General features: G+C 48.1%; 1 protein-coding gene and 1 long non-coding RNA gene across 11 annotated transcripts in view; both read left to right on the forward strand.

Annotated features, from left to right (window-relative positions):
• Nucleotides 1–12,676, forward strand: part of TMEM132D (transmembrane protein 132D) — a 224,851-nt gene that overhangs the window by 183,503 nt on the left and 28,672 nt on the right. The window lies entirely within an intron of this gene.
• On the forward strand, nucleotides 1,235–7,281 carry LOC147649867 (uncharacterized). Its single transcript, XR_015277863.1, has 2 exons — nucleotides 1,235–4,548; nucleotides 4,719–7,281. It is a non-coding gene; the product is annotated as an uncharacterized LOC147649867 (long non-coding RNA).

A 12,676-nucleotide genomic window follows, 5' to 3' on the forward strand; every position in this document is an offset into this window, starting at 1 on the left:
AGGCTTCCCCTGAGAGCATCCCCAGTGTGCTCAGCAGCTCCAGTGACCTTCTGCCACTCTTCCTGACGGGCTGAGGCATTTCCAGCTGCTGGTGCCAGCTCTGAGCATCTCCAGGTCCTGGCACTGAGCTCTGTGCTGCTTTGTCACCACGCTGTAAAGAGCTACACAGTGCCATGTAAATGACTGCCTGCTCAGCCCAGTTTGGGATTTTTCACAGCCACAAAGTGACTTCTGCTTATCATGGCTTATCATTAGCAGGACTGTCCAGATAAGGGGCTGCTCTTGCTAAAATAAAAGAGCATGTGCCAAGATATGTTTGGCTGATGTCCAGGGGCTGTCAGTACTAGCTGAGGGGGAGGCTCACACTCTGGAGCTACTGGAGAAGCGCTGGTCAGAGCTGAAGTCTCCTGAACATCAGCTGTGCAGAGCTCCTCGAGCTCACAGTGACAGTCAGAGGAGCAAGGGCTGGTTCTGGACATGCATCTGTGCAGAAAAGGGGAGGCTGCCTGGGTCAGGAGGGCTGGGCTCCAAAGGCCATAATGAACCTGAATTTTTAATGCTGTTCTAATGAAGGAAGGAATCCTGCTCTAATGGTTGAGCCTGCGATGGGATTTTAGGTGCTGCAGACTCTAATAAGGGCTCAGCCTGCACACAGCCTGTGACACTTGATTTTCATTTCTTCCTTAATAAGATGGGATAACAATTGGATAACATCCCCTGGGATGGTTTGTGAGGTGCTGTGCTGAAATGTGATAGTGTGGGCTCTGGCATGTGCTTTCAGCTGTGACAGGCTGTGCCATTGTGGGCCCTGGCACTGCTTTATTTGATCTGTCTCAGCAGAGATGCACACAAAAGGTGTGGAATGCTGCTGGATTTCCTTGGCAGATACAGAGCATTAATGCTAAACCCCCGAAGAACACTTTGAGACATAAAATGTATAAGCATCGTCATTAGGGCTGTTATTAACATACATAACCCTGGCTGGGACAGAGCACAGGCTCTCCAGAAATCACTCCTGTTAAATTGCACTTAATCACAGCCCGTACAAAATTCTGTCATGAGAAATATCAGTGGCTGAGTAAGGAAGGATTTAGAAATATTTTCAGATTTCTTACATAACAGAGTCTGTGCAGGTTGGTTGGATGAAGATTTCTCTTCATTCACTGTCTGCACCATTTTGCATTCCCTTTGGGATGGTGACTTTTGGCTACCCATGTACTTTTTCTCTTTGCAGTTATATAAAAAAAATTACGCAGTACTTAAGGATTTCAAGGGAAAAGAAGGTAAAGCAGTCAAACAGATCTGAAAAGTGCTGGAGATGCCAGAATCCCAGGAGTTTCCTGGCTGCAGTTTATTTCCAGAAATGAGTATCTGTAGCAGTTCTCGTGCTCTGCACGGGTGACAGCCTCTGCTCTCCTGCCTCTTCTGACACCGTGGCCACTGGCTTCCCCCATCAGCTGCACACAGAAATGCTGAACAACTTCCCTGTTTCAGCCTTGGCTTGCAGCATCGTCCTCTTTAACTGGTTATTGGATGATAAGCCTGATTTCTGAATCAATTTAGGCATTCAAATCCAATTAATTTAATTGCAAATTAGAAGCCTAAGCACCTACAAAAAGTGGCTTTAATGGCTCTTCAATTTTAACTAAAAGTGTAACTGTGTATTTAGAGCAGGTGGGTATTATACAAAGCTGATATTTTCTCCCCACTTAAATAATCGGTTCATATTAAAAATAATGTGATTATTTGCAAGCAGGTAATTATTTTGCAGCTGTAAAGGGGTTTTGTTTGAGTAAATTTAGGGCATCTTCTTTAGACTTGGGGATTTGAGTGCCCTCAGCAATTTCTTTGAGCGTTTGTGAGCATGTGAAAAGCTGTTGTAGTGGTTGAGATTTTGTGCAGACCTGGAGCTGATACCAGAATGAAATCTATGAATATGACGTTCCATTACATGCTCCATTTCATTCCACTAAAAGGCAGAGAGGGAGAAGTGAAACTTCAGTAATGAGGGGAAGTATCCTTTGCCCTGGTGAGGAGGCTTCTAAAGGCACCATGGATGGTACTAAAGTCTATTTGATGCATTGTCTGTGAGCATTATATTAATTGCACTTGCTGTCACTGCAGGAAAGTCAGGCTCACGTGCAGCACACACAACTCCTGTTAACGCCTGGATCTCATTTCTGCCACTGCAAATGCAGATTTCACCCGGTGTGGCTAATGGGCTTGCTCTGCACGTTATGAGATGAGGAGGAGAGAAGTGTGCTCCTCTCTGGGAAGCTGTTTGTGTCTGAGCACAGCTCGGGCTGTCACGGGCTGCGTTCGTCTGGCGCTGAACGCAAAGATCAGCCAGAGCCAATTGCAGCTGTTCCACTGCCACTGCCATGAGGCAGCCCGTGTTTCCTTGAGAGTTCTTCACACATTTTGATGATGCTGAGCTGAGTCTGAGGCTTGTAACAAATCTTGAAAGCCAGTGTTTCCCGAGGCTCAGAGGATTCCTCAGGGCCCTGGGACGGGAGGAGCAGCAGCCCCTCTGGCAGAACGTGTGTGTGCTGTGCTAATTCCTGAAGACACCTTGACAAGCAGATTCCCCAGCCGTGCCCTTTGTTCCCAGGCTGAACAATGTGTGTGTCCAATCTCATCTGGAGCTCTCTGTTCCCGCAGCAGATTCAGCTGGACAGCACCCATTGATGCTCACTCTGTGAGGCTGTGTGCAGGTGTGATTAACCTCACCCCGGACTCTTCAGTGCCACAGCTGACAGGTATCATCTCATCTCCAGCAGGGCTAATTACTGACAAGAGCTTCCTTCAGAGGCTGGGTGTTCTGTTGCTGTTGAGTGGATAAAATGAGACGTTGAGTACCACAAAGTGTGCTCAGCACAGGAAAACTGCAGAAAAGAAATTGCTGGGGACGAAGGAGGAATGGGATGGTCCCAGAATGTCACTGTGTGGGAGAGCAGCTCCTTCCCTGGGCAGCCCAGGAGGCAGCGAGGGCAGGAGCTGGTGCTGGAGGAGCCCAGGGTGCCCTGGGGCCGCTGCCAGTCTGTGCTGGCACATCCCTGCAGGGCTGCCATGGCTTTTCACGAGCTTTAATCACAGAACCATAATGAGGCCATCACCCAGCCAGGCTCTGCTGGAGTTTGGTGTTTTCCTGAGCCCAGCCTGGCCCCTCAGCCAGGAGCAGTGCCAGTGCAGCAGCACCTGTGGCTCCTTCTCAGCAGGACAGGAGTGCAGGTGGCCCAGAGCAGGGACAGGACTGACCACAGCATCTCTGAGATGGAACTCTGAGACGTTCCATGCTCCCTGGAGAAAGAAAATAAGGTTTTTACCTTGCTGAAAACAGCCTGATTGTGTCTGCATGGGTATCATGGCAAAACAGAGGCAAACTGCTGGGGGTGATTTTCTTACAGAGATGTAAAATGAATGCAAGCTTCCCGTGGAATGGACCCAGCACCAGGATCTGCCACTGCACAATTGTCTGCTCCACTGAAACTTACCCAGCCAGGGGCTCCTGGGGCTTGCATCAAGTCTTGCATTTGTTGGAGGCATCTTTTACCCTTCCACGTGAAATGTAGACTGAAATACAGAAAAGAGCAGTTCCTAATTAAACTCCTGCCTAAATCCTTTATAGTTTCTGTAGCCATTGAGACAGGGAGATGAAAAGAACTTTAATGATCCCAATATGTAAATAGAGATGTAAAAGTTTGTTTGGAGGAATGAAGGTTAGAGGCCAGATAGGAAACCAAACATAAAGCCTCTTGGTAGAAATTGAATCACTGCATTAGTTATCATGGATTTTCATAAAAATAAAGTAATAATGCACATTCAAGTTTCAGTTCGTAAATATGAAGTGACAGCCTCTGAGTAAGCCATTGAAATTATATTATAGACCTAAAAAAGAATAATAGAGGAAATTGAGAAAGCATAAGAGAGAGTTGTAATAGAATTGGGCATTGGTATAAATACAAATCATGAAAGGGAGATTGATTTAGTGAATGCTGTGAAGCTCAGAAACTCGAGGTGTTAAGAAGATCATCTGCTCATCTGATAAAGAACGCCCAAGGCTGCACAACTTTCAGCTGAAACAGCCAGATTTGCTTAAGGTAGATGAACTTTAAAATTGTGTGAAGAATAATGGATTGCAAGGGAGCTTGCTTCTGCAGGACACAGTCACTGTATTGAGAAAATTACCTTTTCTCATGAATTTAGTCAGAAGTTTTCCAAGGAGTTATGGGAATAAGGAGTTGCTGTAATCCAGGGAGCCTGAGCAGTGCCATTCCCTGCCAGCCAGCAGTGGGGATTTGGAAGGAACACTCCTGGTGAAATGACTTGTCCAGGCCACTCTGTGGAGGGTTTTTGTCATGCTGACTGGCACACTTGTCTCATGAAGTGTCCAGAATTTGCCTAAGCTGTAAATAGGAGTTTTCTGGAAAAGATCCAGCTACTGAGTACACAGACCCACAGCTGCTCATTCCTGCAGCTTCCACACCCTGGTGGAACCTGAAATCCAGCTTCAGGTGAAATCCAGCTTCAGGTGAAATCCAGCTTCAGGTGAAATCCAGCTTCAGGTGAAATCCAGCTTCAGGTGAAATCCAGCTTCACATGTAATCCAGCTTCAGGGGAAATCCAGCTTCACCTGAAATCCAGCTTCACCTAAAATCCAGCTTCAGGGGAAATCCAGCTTCACATGTAATCCAGCTTCACCTGAAATCCAGCTTCAGGTGAAATCCAGCTTCAGGTGAAATCCAGCTTCACCTAAAATCCAGCTTCACCTGAAATCCAGCTTCAGGTGAAATCCAGCTTCAGGTGAAATCCAGCTTCACTGAGGCTTCTTGATCAGCCATGAGACTTTGCTATTAGCAACATCAATTCCTAACCACAGAACGTGCAGGATGTGTCATTACAGCAGGGCACGTTGTGCTCGATGGAGCCTCTTTTCTAGTCTGGCCATTCTCTCCTCTTGGCTGTTTGAAGACAGCTCAGATATCAAGCTTCAGGCCTCACCTCAATTTCCCAGTAAATAGATCCGAGGTGCAGTGCTTGTCAGGGTGGAAGGAGTGTGAAAGCATTTGGAAGATCAAAGCAGCATGACTCCCAGCAGAGTCAATAGGGAACAAGCAGGTAAAATCTTACAAAACGCTTTCAGATTATCCTCCGCCTTCGATTCCCTCCCCTCGCTGAAACCAGCTCCTGCAATATTTTATTGACTGTGTTCCTCTTGTCATTTCTGTGGAGGAAAGAGGAGCTTGCAGGAGCTGTGGGCTCAGGCTGGCAGTGATGCTGTCCCCTGGCTGCCCTGCTGTGCCTCCCCCGGGAGCTGGGCCCCACTGGCCTTTGCTGCCTGCTCATGGGGAGGTGAGCTGATGTTTTTGTGCTCTGCACTGCCCCTGGACGTGTTCAGAGAGCTCCCTTTGCCCTGGGGCTGTTGGAGGAAAGCCCCAGAGCCCCGGTGCTGTGTGGTGGGAGCTGCAGGGCTCGCTCTGCTCCTGCACCTGCAGCATCTCCCAGCAGCACCGAGCCCCAGAGCCCGTCCTGTGACACCAACAGCCAGGAATAAAACATTCAGCAATAAACACAGCACAAAAAACACCTTTTATGAGCTCAAAAGGCAGAGACAAAACAGAAACCACATCTCTTCAGTCCTCACCTGGACTTCCACCCATTCCACAAGTGTGGGCTTGTTGAATTATTTTTTCTAGACTATGTGAGAGGAAATGTTTCTGGCCTGGCTTTCCTATTGGTGCTAAATGTATCTGTTTTCATTGTTTGGCTGATTATTCTGCAACGTCACAGTAATGAGACTTCATGTCTCATCCCAGGGAGCATTTGCAGATAACATTCCCCAGCTCTCTGTGGCCATGGGAAACCTTTAAACAGTTAATTCCTTCATTCCCACAATGAGGGTAATGATATCTGTACTACATAAATAGGTATTTGCATGAAAAACTGCACGCAGAGACACACATTCATGTCAGAAGCACTGAGCCCTCACTGTGATGTGCTTTACAAAGTGTTGTCAGGAGGGTTTTTTTGCAAAATGCTGAAATGCTGTTAGAGAATGGGAATAGTTCAAACATGAAATGTTCATCAGCAGCACCATTGTTGTCATTATTTCACCTGACTGTGTGAAGAGACACAGAAATGAAGCAGTATTGATCCACAGTGATTTCACTGGTCCTAAACCAGGCTTTTGTTTAGCTGTCTGAGGAAAACAGGATGCCTTTTCTTCCATCTTTTTAATACCTTTTTTCCCATGAATCTTCTTGATTTAACAAAGTGTGATCAATTTTCAGGCAGTGGTTTGTCTTGCACATCAGAATGCTTCACATCTAATGCTATAAATACAGGTGAGAGTAATATCCTCAGCATTTTCTCACATCTAGTAGGGAAAGAAGGAAGTTCGAAGCAATGTTTACTTTGTGCACTGCAAACTTCTTTAATTGCATCCCAGCAGCATAAATTGCTCCACATTAGTGCACTGAGGTGGTCAGGAAAGGGTGTGAGTGTGCTCTGTCCTCCTGGAGGCTGAGAGGAGGGGGGATTTCACAGGGCTGTGTTCCCTGTGAAATGCATTTCCCACAACAGGACCTGCTTCTGGGATCAATGCTGAAGCTGAGGAACAAAGATGAAATACTTGTGTCAAACCATTTCTTGTAGATGACCTGCATGGACTGCAGACAGGAAAAGTTGTGCGTGCCTTATCTCACTGTAAAGCACAAAAATCACTGGAATTTTCCAGCTGAGATGAAAGGAACATTTCCAGCTATGGAAAGCATTCTTGAAAGTAATTTGTCTAAGCAGATCTGAAATGTTACTGCAGTTGTTAATTATCGTGCTCCAGTCCTCAGTGGTCCCTGGAGTGGGAGAGTTTCCAGTCAGATCCTCTCTAGTTCAAATCCTTTTCTCCACTGATGTCACCAGGCCAATCTTCCCCATCCTGCACTTAATTGTTTCTATCCAGCTTTGCACTTTGCCCTTACCTTTCTTCAATCTCATCTATTTATTTCAGACCGTTTTCTACACTACAAAGATCATTTTGAATTCTAAGCTTGTTCTCCAGAGGACTTCTAACCCCTCCCAGCTTGGCATCATCTGCAAATTTAATGAAATTAATTAAATGAAAATTAAATGAAAGGCTCACATTGACTTCAAGGGGCATTGGAGTGAACCCAAACTGTCTTACATCTTTCAGAAGTGCTTCAAGTGAAATACACTTATTGCTTCCCGGGCCATTTTTGTAAGGGAAAAAGACAGATGCCTGTTGAATAATTCAGGGTGCTCGTTGCTGACTGTGAGAGATTTAACTGATTTGTCAAAACCATGACCTCTGTTCGGAGCGAGAGGGTGTGGATGGTTTCCGTCCCTGGGAGATGCTGGGCTGGCTCAGCCCCTCTCCAGGGCTGGCTGAGGGGTGTGCTCAGGGTGGGAGCAGTGCTGGAAGGGCTCTGGGAGCTCCCCTCCAGCCTGGCAGGAGCAGAGCTGTGTGCCAGGGCAGCACTGAGTGCCCCCAGCCCGCTCACAGCTCGCTGCTGCCCTGCTGGAGCCCCAGCCTGAGCTCAGCTTGGGCTGGTGGCTCAGGAGAGGACAGGAACCCCTCCCTGCCCAGAGAAAGGGCTCCCTCCCATTCCAGTGCAGCCTCTGCAGTCGCTTTCACAGCAAGGGAGGTTTGGAGAACATTCTCTGGCTCTCCAGCCTGTCCGTGTGGGCTGGTGGCACCTGGCACCTGTGGCTGCTGCTCTGCTCTTGGGGCACAGGCCTGCTCAGATATGCTTCTCTGCAAGTCATCCTTGCTTTAAAAAGGCATGGGACTCTTTAGGACTCTTTCAGAAAGATTTCATGCTTTGCTGTTGCATTATCTTTCCCCTTCAAAGTGTTGGCCAACTTTCCAGAGCCTGCCTGCATGCATGAGTCAATGTATATTGCAATGGGTTTTTCCTTTTCTTCCCTAAATTGTGATGTTGGATATCTGAACACTTGCCAGAGGAGTAGAACTAGACTTTTCCTGGGCAAACTCTGTGGCAGAAGGAGGATCCTTAAAACCCTTTGAAGTCTCCTGTTACCAAGATGGAAATCTCTTTGTCCCTGTGGCTCTAAAGTCTGCCATTGCTGAGCACATTTCATCTCCTTTTGGCTGTGTGGAAGTGACTGACACGCAGTGCCCTTGCTGGGGCGGTGTCTGAGCTCCACAGGTGAGCTCAGGAGCATTTGGCCATTGTTCTGTTCAGTGCCAGCTGAGAAGTGGCTCAGCTCAGGTTGGTGCCTGCAGATCTGGGCTTGTGGGACACAGAAGTCTGAGTGCCCCGAGGAGTTCAAACCCCTCTCCTTTCATCCTGGCGTTCTCTGCTCACTGCAGGGGCTTTTCAGTCGCTTCTCCTGTGCAGCTCTCATCTCCTTTCAGTCTGGGGAGGTCTGGTCTCGTGCTTGGCTCGGGTCACATCAGTCCTCAGTGGTGTCCCTAATTAAAATCTCTGTCCAAGCCATTGGTGACAGAAGTTAAAAACACAGATGTGCCCGTCTGGGGCAGGATCAAAGCGAACCAGGGGCTGTCCCCCCCTGAGGGATGGAATTTGGCTCTCCTCAGGACTGCATCCCTGAGCAGCCAGTCCAGCTTGTGGCTGTGCCCTGCCCGTGGTGTGTCCTGCTGTGGCACAGAGATGTCCAGGCTGTGGTGTCTGGGGGCAGATGTGCAGCTGAATTACCTGAATTACCTGAAGTACCTGAATTACCTGGGCACAGCTCACACCTCCTAACCTGGAGCTTTTAGCTGGCTCTGGGTGCTGTAAACCTGCCCAGAGCTGGGGCACCCTGAGCCCAGGTGTCCCTTGCAGGTGAGTTTGGGGAGGCTGGCAGAGGGGCCACCAGCAGCAGCAGCAGCAGCAGCAGCAGCAGCAGCAGCAGCAGCAGCAGCAGCAGCAGCTCTCCTGCTCCACACCTTCCCCCTCCTGCCCGCCCTCCCGTGCTGCCCTGGCAGGACCAGGCTCTGGCATCCCTTTGCAAAAGGGGAAATGTTGTTTCTGAGCCCTTGGTAACCACCTGTTGCTGCAGCACGAGCTGCATAATTAGAACTGACAATCCCTGTCTAGAGATTTCTTGGAAGCTGGAAAAATGAGAATGTTGTCAAAAAAAATAGCGATGCTTCCAGTCTGCCGTGCAGTGATGGAGATGAAAGATGAGTGAATCCAAGGAGGCAGAGAATACATCAGCCCAGTGCTTCTTTCTAACTCATTTAGAAGTCCAGAATGGTCTGGAAGAATTTACATTTCTCTTACAGCCTTAAAGAAAAAGCATTTGAAGCCAGCTTCTCTATTTCTTTTTCTTTACAAAGAAAACCAACAGCTGTTGGTTTGTTGGACCGAAGTTTAATAGCAGTCATGAGTAAAACTACAATAAAGGTGGTAATTTCTTTTTTCATCTGTTGATGCAGAAGAATTTTTATATTTTATTTGGTTTGAAGCAATTTTCCATAAGGTTATGAAAACCCTTTAAAGGAGGATCTCACTTTTTCCAACAGGGAAAAAATAAATTGCAGAGGGTGTGTGGAGGGGCTGCAGTCCATGGTGCACCCTGCACCCCAAATCTGCACCCCCAAATCTGCATCCCAAATGTGCATCCCCCAAATCTGCACCCCAAATCTGCATCCTAAATCTGCATCCCAAATCTGCATCCCCCAAATCTGCATCCTAAATCTGCATCCCAAATCTGCATCCCAAATCTGCACCCCAAATCTGCATCCTAAATCTGCATCCCAAATCTGCATCCCAAATGTGCATCCCCCAAATCTGCACCCCAAATCTGCACCCCCAAATCTGCATCCCAAATCTGCATCCCAAATCTGCATCCCCCAAATCTGCATCCTAATTCTGCATCCCAAATCTGCATCCCAAATCTGCACCCCAAATCTGCACCCCCAAATCTGCATCCTAAATCTGCATCCCAAATCTGCATCCCAAATCTGCACCCCCAAATCTGCATCCCCAAATCTGCATCCCAAATCCCAAATCAGAAATTTGAATCAACAGGAAGATGCAGTTGTGTAACTCCAGCACCTGAACTCTTCCTTGTTTCTTACAGATCAGGCTTCACAAAATCCCTGTAAAACAAGGGGATGGGAGCCTTATTTTACAAATGCATCAAAGGGAGATTAAAGGCCGGATTCTTAGAGAGGTTTAAGCACCAAACTCCTCCAGAGTTCAGTGGGAGTTTAGCACTTCAGTATCCGTCAGGGTATTGATCTCAATAAATTCCCCACAGGCAGCTGTAAGTGTGTGAGGGAGCTGGGAATTGTTCCCAGGCCTGTGGGAATGTTGTTCTGTGCCTTTTCAACCCTCCCTGCACTGGGAATAGCTCTGTTCACTGTGCCAAAGGTACCACGGAGTCCATGGGATTGGAGTTTAATTGAGAACAGTTCCATTGTGATGATTTTGTTGTGATTTGTGGCCCCAGATGATTAAGGCTTATTGGGGAAAATTTGGCAGGGTTTATTCAGTCAGAATGTGTAGTCCTGTAAGGCAGCTTCGTGAAATGATGCTAATTTCCTTGGAATTTCATCTCTGACGGAAGGAAAAAAAGAAGCAAAGGATGCTACCAGCTTCTTGTTGTGTCAAGGAAACAACTTGTTTTGACATTTCCAAAATGAAATGTTTTGATTTTTTTCATTTTAAAATAACTTTTCCCTTGATGTTGTGGTATTTTTACATAATTTTAATCATTTGAAATTGAAATGGAACTGAATTTCGTGACCCAAAAATGAAAGCAGATGTAGGTGTCTGGTGAGAAGCAGCACTCATCCTCCAGCGCCGTGGGGAGGGGACACAGCAGCGGGGACACCTCGGGGGTCAGGGGGGCCAAGCTCCTCAAAGGCAGCCCATGGGCACAAATAAATCACAGGTGAGCACACAGAGACCTCAAAACCTGCTCACAAAGGGCTGGGCAGAAGCTGCTCCTCTCTCACTATAACCCCAGTAAATGCAGAAGATCTGTGCAAATCCGCAGCGCAGAGAGGAGCTGCCCGTGGAACCAGGGGCAAAGGAAACACGGGAAGGAAAAACCCGCGGGGCTTTTATCCGCCAAGCCTCGGTTTTAAAAAGCAAAAGGTGATTCCTGAGGAGAGACTGTTAATGAGGGGATTTGGCAGTCGGTGACACGGACACACAGCGGACGCTGTGTCAGATCACAGAGGAGCTATTAAACTCGCAGTGCAGCTGGATGTTTGCCCAGAATTGAGTCCTTTTAAAATGTCCCATTGCATGTTTCACTCGGGTGTGTTCGGCTGAACGTGATGGACTGGTGTTTGCCACAAAGCTGCACAACAAACCAGAATATTTCTTAGGGATTAATTGATACCGGAGTTCTCTTAATCAGTGTGCTCTGTGAGATGCTTGAGGTGGATTAGTGGAATGGAAAACATTTCTCATGTGCACAGGTCTGTGCTAGCACCTGTTCACAGCAGCGCTAGGTGGGCCTGCATGGGGGCACTGTGGGAAGCCTGGCAGCAAACACCACCCTGCAAAACCAGGGGAGATGTTTGTCTCTGGTGGAAAAAGCAGACACAGCTGTGGATGCAGTGGTTTTTGGTGTGGTGCTGCAATAGGAAAACCTCTGCAGAGCGGTGTTGGTGTTTGAAGGGGGCAGTTCCCAAATTCAGAGCAGCCTGTGGTTTGTCCGAATGTGCAGAGTTCCTGAGTGTCACCTGAGAGCTGCTCTAGTGAGCTCCTTCTGCACAGAGCAGAGAGCTGGGGAGGATGGTGGGCTGAGAGGTCTTGAGGCTCATGCTTTCATAGGATGGTTTGGGTTGGGAGGGACATCAGCAAGGTCCCCCCTGCCATGGCAGGGACACCTCCCACCATCCCAGGAGCTCCCAGCCCCATCCAGCCTGGCCTGGGGCACTGCCAGGGGTCCAGGGGCAGCCCCAGCTGCTCTGGGCACCCCATGGTAAAGGGAAGAGTTTCTTCACAATATCTAACATCATGCCATCTTTCAGTTTAAAACCATTCCCCCTTCTGTCATCCATCACCTTTGAATGGGGATTTTCAGATTTTGGCAGATACTTCAACCCCCACAATTAAAATTCAAAATATTTTAAATTAAGAAGACCTTATTCAGTGTAAATCCCACCAACTGGGGAAAGCTTGGTTAAAGCAGGTTAAAGCCTGTCTGGAATCGGTGAGCAGGGTCAGGCCGTGCTTTCAGGAGCTGCCCTGGGATGCAGTGTGGGATGTTTGTCCTGCTGGACCTGCAGGAGGAGCATCCCTAAACTCGGTCCCGTTTGCATTCAGTGTTTCTGGCCGGGGAAGGGAATGCAGCGTTTCCTCTGCAGCACGGGATGCTGAGATTACCCCGAGCCCAGCAGCAGCCGGCTGCTGTTACAGATGTGCTGCTGCCATCGCCTCTGGTGATTCCCTCAGCTCGGCTCCCCAGCAGGGCCCTTCAGGAGGGGGCTGAGATCAGAGTTCCCATCTCAGCCCGCATCCTTTGGGCTGGGCTCGGTTATCTCAGAGCATCTCCCTCGGGTGATGAAAGGCGACTCCGCCTCCCCCGAGTCATTTGTAAGTGACTTATAGAGCTAATAATGGCCTCATCCTTTTCTACCTCGGTACACAGCTTGTGTTCTGAAGTCTTTTATAGCTCAAATGAGCTGCTTTTGCTTATTTATTTCCCTCCTCATTCATTTTTAATGGTT

This window comes from Cyanistes caeruleus, chromosome 18 (genome assembly GCF_971803275.1).
Source record: "Cyanistes caeruleus chromosome 18, bCyaCae1.hap1.1, whole genome shotgun sequence".
Classification (NCBI taxonomy): Eukaryota; Metazoa; Chordata; class Aves; order Passeriformes; family Paridae; genus Cyanistes; species Cyanistes caeruleus.